This window comes from Pseudorca crassidens, chromosome 12 (assembly GCF_039906515.1).
Source record: "Pseudorca crassidens isolate mPseCra1 chromosome 12, mPseCra1.hap1, whole genome shotgun sequence".
In the NCBI taxonomy this organism is placed as follows: Eukaryota; Metazoa; Chordata; class Mammalia; order Artiodactyla; family Delphinidae; genus Pseudorca; species Pseudorca crassidens.
In genome coordinates this window covers 44,523,340-44,537,104 of record NC_090307.1, presented here as the reverse complement: position 1 = coordinate 44,537,104, position 13,765 = coordinate 44,523,340, and positions in this window count along the sequence as shown.

Here is a 13,765-nt window from a genome sequence, read left to right as displayed (position 1 = left end):
TGACATGATAACATACATAGAGAATCTTAAAGATGCCAACAGAGCTAATCAATGAATTTGTTAAAGTGGCAGGACACAAAATTAATGCACAGAAATCTCTTGCATTTCTATACACTAATGAAGAAAAATCTGAAAGAGAAATCAAGAAAACACTCCCATTTACCACTGCAACAAAAAGAATAAAATACCTAGGAATAAACCTACCTAAGGAGACAAAATTCCTCTATGCAGAAAACTATAAGACACTGATGAAAGAAATTAAAGATGATGCAAATAGATGGAGAGATATACCATGTACGTGGATTGCAAGAATCAACATTGTGAAAATGAGTATACTACACAAAGCAATCTACAGATTCAATGCAATCCCCATCAGTGGCATTGCAATTGGCATCAATGACTTCCCTGGTGGCATAGTGGTAAAAATCTGCCTGCCAATGCAGGGAACACAGGTTCGAGCCCTGGTCTGGGAAGATGCCACATGCTGCGGATCAACTAAGCTTGTGCACCACAACTACTGAGCCTGCTCTCTAGAGCCTGTGATCTGCAACTACTGAGCCTGTGGGTCACACTACTGAAGCCTGCATGCCTAGATCCCATGCTCGGCAACAAGAGAAGCCACTGCAATGAGAAGCCCGTGCACTGCAATGAAGAGTAGCCCCTGCCCTCCACAACTAGAGAAAGCCCACACAGAGCAACGAAGACCCAGCACAGCCAAAAATAAATAAATTTATAAAAAGGAAAAAAAAAAACTACCAATGGCATTTTTCACAGAACTAGAACAAAAAATTTCACAATTTGTATGGAAACACAAAAGACCCCGAATAGCCAAAGCAATCTTGAGAAAGGAAAATGGAGCTGGAGGAATCAAGCTCCCAGACTTCAGACTCTACTACAAAGCTACAGTAATCAAGACAGTATGGTACTGGCACAAAAACAGAAATATAGATCAATGGAACAGGATAAAAGCCCAGAGATAAACCCACGCACATATGGTCACCTTATTTTTGATAAAGGAGGCAAGAATATACAATGGAAAAAAGACAGCCTCTTCAATAAGTGGCGCTGGGAAAACTGGAGACCTACTTGTAAAAGAATGAAATTAGAACACTCCCTAGCATCATACACAAAAATAAACTCAAAATCGATCAAAGACCTAAAGGTAAGGCCAGACACTATCAAACTCTTAGAGGAAAACATAGGCAAAACACTCTATGACATAAATCACAGCAAGATCCTTTTTGACCCACCTCCTAGAGAAATGGAAATAAAAACAAAAATAAACAAATGGGACCTAATGAAACTTAAAGGCTTTTGCACAGCAAAGGAAAACATAAAGAAGACAAAACGACAACCCTCAGAATGGGAGAAAATATTTGCAAATGAAACAACTAGCAAAGGATTAATCTCCAAAATTTACAAGTAGCTCATGCAGCTCAATATCAGAAAAACAAACAACCCAATCCAAAAATGGGCACAAGACCTAAACAGACATTTCTCCACAGAAGATATACAGATTGCCAACAAACACATGAAAGGATGCTCAACATCACTAATCGTTGCAGAAATGCCAATCAAAACTACAATGAGGTATCATCTCACACAAGTCAGAATGGCCATCATCAAAAAATCTACAAACAATAAATGCTGGAGGGGGTGTGGAGAAAAGGGAACCCTCTTGCACTGTTGGTGGGAATGTAAATTGATACAGCCACTGTGGAGAACAGTATGGAGGTTCCTTAAGAAACTAAAAATAGAACTACCATACGACCCATCCATCCCTCTACTGGGCATATACCCTGAGAAAACCATAATTCAAAAAGAGTCTTGTACCACAATGTTCATTGCAGCTCTATTTACAATAGCCAGGACATGGAAGCCACCTAAGTGTCCGTCGATAGATGAATGGATAAAGAAGATGTGGCACATATATACAATGAATATTATTCAGCCATAAAAAGAAATAAAATTGAGTTATTTGTAGTGAGGTGGATGGACCTAGAGTTTGTCATACAGAGTGAAGTAAGTCAGAAAGAGAAAAACAAATACCGTACGCTAACATATATATATGGAATCTAAAAAAAAAAAAAAAAGGGTTCTGAAGAACCTAGGGGTAGGACAGGAATAAAGACTCAGACGTAGAGAATGGACTTGAGGACATGGGGAGGCGGAAGGGTAAGCTGGGATGAAGTGAGAGAGTGACATGCACTTATGTATACTACCAAGTGTAAAATAGATAGCTAGTGGGAAGCAGCCTCATAGCACAGGGAGATCCGCTTGGTGCTTTGTGACCACCTAAAGGAGTGGGATAGGGAGGGTGGGACGGAGGGAGACGCAAGAGGGAGGAGATATGGGGATATATGTATATGTATAGCTCATTCACTTTGTTATAAAGCAGAAACTAACACAGCATTGTAAAGCAGTTACACTCCGATAAAAATGTTTTAAAAAAAATAGAATGTGAAAACACTTTGCACCTTGTAAACCCTGAAGGAAAATACACATTCAGGTATTATGATGAAATGAGTAAATCCAACATCTAGCCTGGCAAAGATACATTAATATCTGGCCTCAGCCTCACTTTCAAGTCACATTTTTCTTTGCTACTCTGTTCATTGAGCAATATGAATCTTTGCTTTTCCAAAAAACAGCTATGCTTTTCCATCTTTGCCCTTTTGCTTGCACAGTTTCTCCACAGAGAATGCAATTTCATGCTCAACACAATCTATTAAAATCCTGTCCTTCAAGGTCGCGTTCAAACTTCACTGCCTTCATTAAGCCTTCATGATCACGACAGTCCTACGTGATGTTTTTCATCTGACTTCCTATGGCTCTCCTACTTTATGTATTCCACACTACTTGTAAGATTTTATGTCTTACTCCCTTACTAGATTCAGTGTTCTTTGAGGTTAGAGATAATAAACAATATGTCTTTGAAAAAACCATGAAATATTTATTGAATAAAGGTACTGTGTTTTTAAATTACTAAAATAATATAATCAAGTTATGGACATTTTAGGAAATACAAGGGGATGAAAGAAAATTACCTTTACTCCATCATGCAGCACAATAGCTTGTCTTTTGGGGTCCAAACTCTTCCCAGTCTTTTTCACTTGCACTTTTGCATTCTGTACCTCTGAACTTATATCTTTATCTCTTAAATTTTTAGCATTTCATGAACATGTTTCCACGTGACTAGGTAGTCTCTATGGTCATTTTTAATAACTTCATAGTATGCTAAACAAACATTCAAAATTGGCAAATTTTGATTTATGTACTGGTGTCACATACAATCGTCAGACAGCATTCTTCTGTGTTCTTTCTGATTCCCTCCCACTAATTTCACTCCACAGTTCGTGTTCTCCTCAACTATTAATATGGCTTCACCATAGCAAACTCTCTGAAATACATGAAAGACCCTGGCTCTCCAGAGATATTGTTTATTTAGTCATCTCTGGTCCTTTTCCTCATTTAACATTTCTAGTGAGATTTCTGCAACTCCCCCCCACAGACCTCCAAGCTCTGCCAGAATAGTTGTGGTACATTGTACTCTCCTTGTGAAAGGACTTAGACCACCACCAAGATCTCACTTCAGGCCAGATGGCATTCATATAGTTTGGCAGGAAGTTCTTTACTTGTTCTTACAAGTTTGTCTTAAAAGCAATTCAGACTATTAAAACCAGCTGGGGTTGGATGCCATATTAAATTTAGTCATTTATTTTCCAACATGATTGGCCATGTTAGACCAACTCTTAGGAAAGAAAGAAAAGGAAAGAACTTTAAAGCCAAAGGCCCTTGAGGCTATGTGTCTGATGAGAAAATGTAATCCAAGTCTCCCTAGACCATCCCTAGGGTGGTCATCATCTTTTCTAAATCCTTAGAATTTTTACTATCTATACTGTTCACATAGCACCTATCACGTATTTTATTATATTGATGATGTTGTATAATATATTTATGGATAGTTTTAAATAATCCCCTTGGTGTAGAATAGACAATGCCTGAAATGGGATGTTTCCCACAATGCTTTGCCCACTGTGGAGCTCAGTAAATGGGTAGTGGTTGATTTTAGAAGTATTAGAATCCCTGGAGTAGCAGAGTCATTTCTGACTCAGGAATTCTATGCTCATATTCTTGAAAATGTAAGTTTTACGTGGATTTTCTCAAGGACTACTCTGACCGCTGCCAATATGACAGACCCTGCAAATAGCCTTTGACTGTGTGTGCAAGCTAGTTGCCTTTGTCATGTTAACCATGTTTCCCCTATTTAATGACTGTGAAAGCAAGAATTTGTATGAAGAAACCCTTGTTTCTTTGTATAAAGACCTCACTCTTATGAAATTCTTTGTCCCAGTACACAAATGGGATAATACTGGTGTAATTCTGGCCCCCAGCTCAGAAAACATTCACAAATATTGCTTCCTGGGTGATCTCTTCACAAGCAACAAGGATGAGTATGTAAGAACTCTCTTGGTATCCCCAGAGCGTTATTACGTTTTATACTGTCAGTCTTTTGTTCATTTATTCCTTCCACTGTGGACAAAGCTCTATGATGTTCCCTGTGAAGGATATAAATATACGTAAGTAACTGTAATGCAAGGTGGAAGTACAATAATGACATACAAATAAGGTGATGTGGGAACTCCAGAAAGGAAGAATTTATGTCCAACTAGGGAAATCAGGGAGTCAGACTGCGGCAGAGGAAGTATATAAAGTCAGTCCTGAAGAATAAGTAGAAAATAAATGGATTTGTTTTCAATTAATGTTTGTAAGATAATCCTTGAAAATGCAGTAAATAACAACTAAGCCAATTTCATATGGAAAACTACTAGATAAAAGATTTTATAATCATCTCTAGATTAGTGTATTGAATGGTGGTATAATTGATGAAGAAAATGAAAAAGTGTGAGGGCAAGGACTTTATATGTTTAGAGAGAATGACTTAGTCCACAGCAGGCCAAGACTTCCATATTTTTCAAGGCGTTAGAGAGCTATAAAAGCAATTAGGACTAGGTGAACTAAAAATCTAGAGAGGGAAGCAGCGTTCTAAGGTGAGCTGATGATGGCCAGTATTTTTTTCTCTGGGGACATTTTCAAGTCCTGGCCACGCGTTGATCAACCTTGGCCCAGGCGGAGGACCAATCCTGTGGGAAAGAGAAGCCAGCTAACTTTAGCTATCACACAGAACTGGGGTGATACAATGAAAACTTGAGGAGCCCTAAACACACAGCCAACTTTCCCTGGAGGGAAATTTCTGGAGTTCTGGTGTTGTACAGGAGGATGGGGAACTAGGTCAAAACTTCTAGAAAACAGGAAATTGTTCCCACAATCTCACAGCACTTAGGAATTCAAGACTTGCCAGGTAAAGAGAATTCCTTCAAATACATGACTGCCCACCCCCTTAAGACATTTGAAAATTTTAAAGTTGTATGAGTTGGAATGATAAAAAGTTAAGTTGAAAAGTGCTAAAGGGAAGAGTTGAATTTTCTTTGGACTTCAGGGCCGAGGAGACAAAGAGCAGAGTCTCAGCCAAAAGCCTAGGAAGACCTGCGCTAGGAAGATGGACCACAGCCAAGCTCGGTCCATATTGAATTGAGATAGTCACCTCCGCATTCTTCCTGCATAAAAGAAAAAGAGGAAACCTGCTCTAATGGAACATAAAATTATATCCAGTCACTACAGTACATTATTTAATACACAAAACAGTGTATTCAGTCAAAAATTCTTAGACTTGAAAAAAATACTGCACCATATGCTTTATAACCAATAGAATAAAAGACAATAGAAATAGACCTTCTATTGATCCAGATTTTTGAGTTAGCAAACAAATTACTATGATCAATATGTTAAATAAAATATAGGAAAAGTGAACAAAATAAATGAAATAATGGAGAATTTCACCAAAGTACTAGAATCTATTTTTTTAAATTTATGCTTACCAGGAATTTCCTGGCTGTCCAGTGGTTAGGGCTCCGCGCTTCCACTGCAGGGGGCATGGGTTCGATCCCTGGTTGGGGAACTAAGATCCTGCATGCTGTGCAGCACAGCCAAAAAAATAAATAAATAAAAAATTTAAATGTTTTAAAAAATAGATAAACTATGGTTATCAAAGGGAAAATGTTGGGGGGAGGGATAAATTAGGAGCTTGGGATTAACATATACATACTACTATACATAAAATAGATAATCAACTAGAACCTACTGTATAGCACAGGGAACTCTATTCAATACTCTGTAATAACCTACATGGGAAAAGAAAGTGAAAAAGAATTGATATATGTATATGTATAACTAAATCACTTTGCTGTACACCTGAAACTAACACAACATTGTAAATCAACTATATTCCAATATAAAGTAAATATTTAAAAAAAAGAATCAAAAGTTTATTCTAAAACTAAAAAAATATTAATATCTTAAAATATGAACTCAGTGAATGGAGTTGACAGAAAATTAGACACAGCAGAACACAGGACTGAAAAACCTGAAGAGAGATTAATAGAAAATATTCAAAAGGAAGCACAAAGAGAAAAAAGAATAGGAAGAACATACATATAATAAAGTGAAAGAGACTTCTGGTACATGCTTACAAGGTTTAACATATGTATCATTACAGTCCCAGAAAGAAAGAGAGATGACAGAAAAACCATATAGGGCTTCCCTGGTGGCGCAATGGTTGAGAGTCTGCCTGCCGATGCAGGGGACACGGGTTCGTGCCCCGATCCGGGAGGATCCCACAGGCCGCGGAGCGGCTGGGCCCGTGAGCCATGGCTGCTGAGCCTGTGCGTCCGGAGCCTGTGCTTCACAATGGGAGAGACCACAACAGTGAGAGGCCCGCGTACCGCAAAAAAAGAAAAAAGAAAAGCCGTATAATAAGGTATATTGGCCAAGAATTTTCCAAAACTGTTAAACAATGTCAACCCACAGTTTCAAGAAGCTCAACAAACCCCAAGCAGGATAAATAAAAAGAAAATCACACCGTACATTATACTAAAATTCCTGAAAACCAAAGGAAAAAAAATCTTTTTTTTTCAAGTATGATTTTCTTTTTCAAATTTCTTTTTCCTTGAAGTATAGTTAATTTACAATGTTGCATTAGTTTTAGGTGTAAGCAAAGTGATTCAGTTTTACATACATGTATATCTATTTTTTTCAGATTCTTTTCCCTTATAGGTTATTACAAAGTACTGCGTCTAGTTCCCTGTGCTACATAGTAGATCCTTGTTAGTTATCTATTTTATACAAAGACAAAAGTATCCACTTTTTTAAACATCTTTATTGGAGTATAATTGCTTTACAATGGTGTGTTAGTTTCTGCTTCATAACAAAGTGAATCAGCTATACATATATCCCCATATCTCCTGCTTCTTACGTCTCCCTCCACCCTCCCGATCCCACCCCTCTAGGTGGTCACAAAGCACCAAGCTGATCTCCCTGTGCTATGTGGCTGCTTCCCACTAGCTACCTATTTTACACTTGGTAGTATACATAAGTGCATGCCACTCTCTCACTTCATCGCAGGTTACCCTTCCCCTGCCCCATGTCCTCAAGTCCATTCTCTACGTTTGCATCTTTATTCCTGTCCTGCCCCTAGGTTCTTCAGAACCCTTTTTTTTTCTTTTTTCTAGATTCCATATATATGTGTTAGCATACGGTATTTGTTTTTCTCTTTCTGACTTACTTCACTCTGTATGACAGACTCTAGGTCTATCCACCTCACTACAAATAACTTAATTTCGTTTCTTTTTATGGCTGAATAATACTCCATTGTATATATGTGCCACATCTTCTTTATCTGTTCATCTATCGATGGACACTTAGGTGGCCTCCATGTTCTGGCTATTGTAAATAAAGCTGCAATGAACATTGTGGTACATGACTCTTTTTGAATTATGGTTTTCTCAGGGTATATGCCCAGTAGTGGGATTGCTGGGTCGTATGGTAGTTTTATTTTTAGTTTCTTAAGGAACCTCCATACTGTTCTCCATAGTGGCTGTATCAATTTACATTCCCACCCATAGTGCAAGAGGGTTACCTTTTCTCCACATCTTCTCCAGCATTTATTGTTTGTAGATTTTTTGATGATGGCCATTCTGACTGGTGTGAGGTGATACCTCATTGTAGTTTTGATTTGCATTTCTGCAACGATTAGTGATGTTGAGCATCCTTTCATGTGTTTGTTGGCAATCTGTATGTCTTCTGTGGAGAAACGTCTGTTTAGGTCTTGTGCCCATTTTTGGATTGGGTTGTTTGTGTTTTTGATATTGAGCTGCATGAGCTACTTGTAAATTTTGGAGATTAATCCTTTGCTAGTTGTTTCATTTGCAAATATTTTCTCCCATTCTGACGGTTGTCGTTTCGGCTTCTTTATGTTTTCCTTTGCTGTGCAAAAGCCTTTAAGTTTCATTAGGTCCCATTTGTTTATTTTTGTTTTTATTTCCATTTCTCTAGGAGGTGGGTCAAAAAGGATCTTGCTGTGATTTATGTCATAGAGTGTTCTGCCTATGTTTTCCTCTAAAAGTTTTATAGTGTCTGGCTTTACATTTAGGTCTTTGATCAATTTTGAGTTTATTTTTGTGTATGGTGTTAGGGAGTGTTCTAATTTCATTCTTTCACATGTAGCTGTCCAGTTTTCCCAGCACCACTTATTGAAGAGGCTGTCTTTTCTCCATTGTATATTCTTGCCTCCTTTATCAAAAATAAGGTGACCATATGTGCGTGGGTTTATCTCTGGGCTTTTATCCTGTTCCATTGATCTATATTTCTGTTTTTGTGCCAGTACCATACTGTCTTGATTACTGTAGCTTTGTAGTAGAGTCTGAAGTCTGGGAGCTTGATTCCTCCAGCTCCATTTTCCTCTCTCAAGATTGCTTTGGCTATTCGGGGTCTTTTGTGTTTCCATACAAATTGTGAAATTTTTTGTTCTAGTTCTGTGAAAAATGCCATTGGTACTTTTTTTCTCTTTTTTATAAATTTATTTATTTTTGGCTGTGCTGGGTCTTCGTTTTTGTGTGCGGGCTTTCTCTAGTTGTGCAGGGCAGGGGCTACTCTTCGTTGCAGTGCACGGGCTTCTCATTGCAGTGGTTTCTCTTGTTGCCGAGCATGGGATCTAGGCATGCAGGCTTCGGTAGTTGTGGCCCGTGGGCTCAGTAGTTGCAGATCACAGGCTCTAGAGAGCAGGCTCAGTAGTTGTGGTGCACAGGCTTAGGTGCTCCACAGCATGTGGCATCTTCCCAGACCAGGGTTCAAACCCATGTTCCATGCATTGGCAGGCGGATTTTTACCACTATGCCACCAGGGAAGCCATTGATGCCAATTGCAATGCATCAATGGGGATTGATGGGGATTGCATTGAATATGTAGATTGCTTTGGCTAGTATAGTCATTTTCACAATGTTGATTCTTGCAATCCACGAACATGGTATATCTCTCCAACTATTTGTATCATCTTTAATTTCTTTCATCAGTGTCTTATAGTTTTCTGCATAGAGGACTTTTGTCTCCTTAGGTAGGTTTATTCCTAGGTATTTTATTTTTTTTGTTGCAGTGGTAAATGGGAGTGTTTCCATATTTTCTCTTCGAGATTTTTCATCATTAGTGTATAGGAATGCAAGAGATTTCTGTGCATTAATTTTGTATCCTGCTACTTTACCAAACTCATTGATTAGCTCTGGTAGCATCTTTAGGATTCTCGATGTATAGTATCATGTCATCTGCAAACAGTGACAGCTTTACTTCATTTTTCCTGATTTGGATTCCTTTTATTTCTTTTTCTTCTCTGATTGCTGTGGCCGAAACTTCCAAGACTATGTTGGATAATAGTGGTGAGAATGGACAACCTTGTCTTGTTCCTGATCTTAGTGGAAATGGTTTCAGTTTTTCACCATTTAGAATGATGTTGGTTGTGGGTTTGTCATATATGGCCTTTATTATGTTGAGGTAAGTTCCCTCTATGCCTACTTTCTGGATGCTTTTTATCATAAATGGTGTTGAATTTTGTCGAAAGCTTTTTCTGCATCCATTATGATGATCATATGGCTTTTCTCCTTCAATTTGTTCATATGGTGTATCACATTGACTGATTTGTGTATATTGAAGAATCCTTGCATTGCTGGGATAAACCCCACTTGATCATGGTGTATGCTTCTTTTAATGTGCTATTGGATTCTGTTTGCTAGTATTTTGTTGAGGATTTTTGCATCTATGTTCATCAGTGATATTGGCCTGTAATTTTCTTTCTTTGTGACATCTTTGTCTGGTTTTGGTATCAGGGTGATGGTGACCTCGTAGAATGAGTTTGGGAGTGTTCCTCCCTCTGCTATGTTTTGGAAGAGTTTGAGAAGGGTAGGTGTTAGCTTTTCACTAAATGTTCATAGAATTTACCTGTGAAGCCATCTGGTCTTGAGCTTTTGTTTCTTGGAATATTTTTAATCACAGTCTCAATTCCAGTGCTTCTCATTGGTCTGTTTATATTTTCTATTTCTTCCTGGTTCAGTCTTGGAAGGCTGTGCTTTTCTAAGAATTTGTCCATTTCTTCCAGGTTGTCCATTTTATTGGCATATAGTTGCTTGTAGTAATCTCTCATGATCCTTTGTATTTCTGCAGTGTCAGTTGTTACTTCTCCTTTTTCATTTCTAATTCTATTGATTTGAGTCTCCTCCCATTTTTTCTTGATGAGTCTGGCTAATGGTTCATCAATTTTTTATCTTCTCAAAGAACCAGCTTTTAGTTTTATTGATCTTTGCTATTGTTTCCTTCATTTCTTTTTCAATTATTTCTGAGCTGATTTTTATGACTTCTTTCCTTCTGCTAACTTTGGGGCTTTTTTGTTCTTCTTTCTCTAATTGCTTTAGGTGTAAGGTTAGGTTGTTTATTTGTGATGTTTCTTGTTTCTTGAGGTAGGATTGTATTGCAATAAACTTCCCTCTTAGAACTGCTTTTGCTGCATCCCATAGGTTTTGGGTCGTTGTGTTTACATTGTCATTTGTTTCTAGGTATTTTTTAATTTCCTCTTTAATTTCTTCAGTGATCTCTTGGTTATTTAGTAGTGTATTGTTTAGCCTCCATGTGTTTGTATTTTTTACAGATTTTTTTCCTATCATTGATATGTAGTCTCATAGCATTGTGGTTGGAAAAGATACTTGATACGATTTCAATTTTCTTAAATTTACCAAGCCTTGACTTTGTGACCCAACATATGATCTATCCTGGAAAATGCTCCATGAGCCCTTGAGAAGAAAGTGTATTCTGTTGTATTTGGATGGAATGTACTATAAATATCAATTAAGTCCATCTTGTTTAATGTTTCATTTAAAGCTTGTGTTTCCTTACTTATTTTCATTTTGGATGATCTGTCCATTGGTGTAAGTAGGGTGTTAAAGTCCCCTACTATGATTCTGTTACTGTCGATTTCCCCTTTTATGGCTGTTAGCATTTGCCTTATGTATTGAGGTGCTCCTATGTTGGGTGCATAAATATTTACAACTGTTATACCTTCTTCTTGGATCGATCCCTTGATCAGTATGTAGTGTCCTTCTTTGTCTCTTGTAATAGTCTTTATTTTAAAGTCTAGTTTGTCTGATATGAGAATTGCTACTCCAGCTTTCTTTTGATTTCCATTTGCATGGAATATCTTTTTCCATCCCCTCACTTTCAGTCTGTATGTGTCCCTAGGTCTGAAGTGGGTTTCTTGGAGACTGCGTATATATGGGTCTTGTTTTTGTATCCATTCAGCCAGTCTGTGTCTTTTGGTTGGAGCTTTAATCCATTTACATTTAAGGTAGTTATTGATATATATGTTCCTATTACCATTTTCTTTATTGTTTTGGGTTTGTTACCATAGGTCTTTTCCTTCTCTTGTATTTCTTGCCTAGAGAAGTTCCTTTAGCATTTGTTTTAAAGCTGGTTTGGTGGTGCTGAATTCTCTTAGCTTTTGCTTGTCTGTAAAGGTTTTAATTTCTCCGTTGAATTTGAATGAGATCCTTGCTGGGTAGAGAAATTTTGGTTGTAGATGTTTCCCTTTCATCACTTTAAATATGTCCTGCCACTCCCTCTGGCTTGCAGAGTTTCTGCTGAAAGATCAGCTGTTAACCTTACGGGGATTCCCTTGTATGTTATTTGTTGTTTTCCCTTGCTGCTTTTAATATTTTTTCTTTGTATTTAATTTTTGATAGTTTGATTAATATGTGTCTTGGCGTGTTTCTCCTTGGATTTCTCCTGTCCTGTATGGGACTCTCTGCACCTCCTGGACTTGATTGACTATTTCCTGTCCCATATTAGGGAAATTTTCAACTATAATCTCTTCAAATATGTTCTCAGTCCCTTTCTTTTTCTCTTCTTACTCTGGGGCCCCTGTAATTCGAATGTTGGTGCATTTAATATTGTCCTAGAGGTCCCTAAGACTGTCCTCAATTCTTTTCATTCTTTTTTCTTTATTCTGCTCTGTTGTTGTTATTCCCACTATTTTATCTTCCAGGTCACTTATCTGTTCTTCTGCCTCAGTTATTCTGCTCTTGTTTCCTTCTAGAGAGTTTTTTATTTCATTTATAGTGTTGTTCATCATTGTTTGTTTGCTCTTTAGTTTTTCTAGGTCCTTGTTAAACGTTTCTTGTATTTTCTCCATTCCATTTCCAAGATTTGGGATCACCTTTACTATTGTTACTCTGAATTCTTTTTCAGGTAGACTGCCTATTTCCTCTTCATTTCTTTGGTCTGGTGGGTTCTTACCTTGCTCTTTCATGTGTTCTGTGTTTCTCTGTCTTCTCATTTTGCTTAACTTACTGTGTTTGGGAGTCTCCTTTTCACAGGCTTCAGGTTCGTCATTCCCGTTGTTTTTGGTGTGTATCCCCAGACGCCAAAATTTGGTTTGGTGGGTTGTGTAGGCTTCCTGGTGGAGGGGACTGGTGCCTGTGTTCTGGTGGGTGAGGCTGGATCTTGTCATTCTGGTGGGCAGGACTGTGTCCGGTGGTGTGTTTGGGGTCTCTGTGACCTTAGTATGATTTTAGGCAGCCTCTCTGCTGATGGGTGGGGTTGTGTTCCTGTCTTGCTAGTTGTTTGGCATAGGATGTCCAGCACTGTAGGTTGCTGGTCGTTGAGTGGAGCTGGGTGTTAGCGTTGAGATGGAGATCTCTGGGAGAGCTTCACTGTTTGATATGACTTGGAGCCGGGAGGTCTGTGGTGGACCAATGTCCTGAACTCAGATCTCCCACCACAGAGGCACAGGCCTGATGCCCGGCCAGAGCACCAAGACCCTGTCAGCCACACAGCTGAGAAGAAAAGGGAGAAAAAAAGAAAGGAAGAAAGAAAAAAATAAAATAAAGTTTTTAAAATAAAAAATAATTATTAAAAATTAAATAAAAATTAAAAAGTAATAAAAAAAGAAGAGAGCAACCAAACCAAAAAACAAATCCGCCAGTGACAGCAAGCACTGAAAATTATACTAAAAACAAAACAAACAAACAAAAAAAACAAGCAAAAAACAGACAGACAGAACCCTAGGACAAATGGTAAAAGCAAAGCTATACAGACAAAATCACACAAAGAAGCATGCACATACACACTCACAAAAAGAGAAAAAGGAAAAAAAACATATATGTCTTTATATAAAAAAAGAGGGACGAGAGCAACCAAATGAATAAACAAATCTACCAATGATAATAAACTCTAAATACTAAACTAAGATAAACATAATAGCAGAAACAAATTAGATGCAGAAAGCCAACCCCAGGTCTATAGTTGCTCCCAAAGTCCACTGCCTCAATTCTGG